Raw genomic sequence first — 1,626 nt, 5'->3', positions numbered from 1 at the left:
CATCGTTTTTTCTATGTTTACACGTTTGGAATAAATCAGCGGAGTGTTTATTTTTCTTGTAGTGATGTTATAATGACGATAGAAGTGATAATGAGTGTTTGTGTTAGTAGAGCACTATTATTATCACCAACAACACCAACACTACCAGTATGTGTGTGAGATAACTAATAATATAACACCACCGAACTCATTACACTATAAACAGGAGATGTTAACCTACCATGTTGAACACACAATATAATCAACCCACCATGATGAACACACAATATAATCAACCCACCATGATGAACACACAATATAATCAATCCACCATGATGAACACACAATATAATCAATCCACCATGATGAACACACAATATAATCAACCCACCATGACGAACACACAATATAATCAATCCACCATGATGAACACACAATATAATCAACCCACCATGATGAACACACAATATAATCAACCCACCATGACGAACACACAATATGCCAACTCACCGTGATGAACACAGACTATCACCTATCGTGTAACAGAGATGTACCGAGAAGTGGGGACAACTTTTCCTCGTGATGGAGTGTTTCAGGAAGGGATGACAGCCACCTGGGATGTGTGGCAGCCAGTTTTACAAATGTTGGTGACTGTTCTCTCTCTATTATTTAGCTGCATGATCTTTCTTTCGTTATACAGCACTAGTTTACTGACAAAAGGAGGCTGCGACGCTAGTATATAATGACCTTAGTAAATTAGTTCAGGTTTAGACGGGGAGTAAGATAAGACTGCGTTCTATCTCCAACATTGTACAATATATATTCAGAAAATTCTAATGAGAAGTTGTAGGTAAATATGAAGGAATAGAAGTTCAAGGTAAAGAGAGGCGTCACAAAAGGTGCTTAACAAATTAGTGGGAAAAGGTAAAGAATATGGGTTGCGAATTAATTTTGTAAATTATATGAAGAAAACGACTATTGTTTGTAAATTAGAAGCGAATCTAAACTAAAAATCTGTAAGGAAAAGGGAATTTGGGAAGTAATATTACGTGTGATGGAAGATATACAAAAAAGAAGATATACCTTTGGAAAAGTGTAGCTTGTGTTGTGACTTCAAAGATTACTATTCCTGTGTGTGTGTGTGTGTGTGTGTGTGTGTGTGTGTGTGTGTGTGTGTGGCGACCTGTGGTGTAATGGTCAGCATGCTCGCCTCTCAAGCGAGCGGACCCGGGTTCGATCCCCGGGCAGGGTGAAAATATGGGCAAGCTTCATTGCGCCATTTGCCTCTGTCTACCCAGCAGTAATTGGGAACTTGAATGTTAATCGATTTGCGGATCGTGTTCCTGGGTAATGGTTAGCCAGTGCAGTTGGCGAATTGTCCGGTCTCCTCGGACTACACCTTTTCACATATCCGTTGAGACATTTTTACATAACTATTTGAAAAATTTCATAACCGAATGACAGAACACATATCGAATGACAATCTAAAATAACTGTCATTCTCCAATTGTTACATTCTCAAACTATATGTAGACTGTCGGTTTATTGTTCACGTCTGTCAACTTCATAACTTATGTCAATCACTTCCGTTAGCATGAACCAACAGTTATTTTAGATTGTCATTCGATATGTGTTCTGTCATTCGGT

At 38.4% G+C, this 1,626-nt stretch overlaps 1 non-coding gene across 1 annotated transcript; it reads left to right on the top strand.

Annotated features, from left to right (window-relative positions):
- The first annotated feature begins 1,158 nt into the window (after positions 1-1,158).
- Positions 1,159-1,232, top strand: Trnae-cuc. The gene has a single exon. It is a non-coding gene; the product is annotated as a tRNA-Glu (tRNA).
- The last annotated feature ends 394 nt before the right edge of the window (positions 1,233-1,626 follow it).

The sequence above is a fragment of the Homarus americanus genome, unplaced genomic scaffold (genome assembly GCF_018991925.1).
Source record: "Homarus americanus isolate GMGI-L3 unplaced genomic scaffold, GMGI_Hamer_2.0 scaffold27339, whole genome shotgun sequence".
NCBI lineage: Eukaryota > Metazoa > Arthropoda > Malacostraca > Decapoda > Nephropidae > Homarus > Homarus americanus.
Note: the sequence above shows the minus strand (reverse complement) of the source record. Positions and strands in the feature narration are given on the sequence as shown.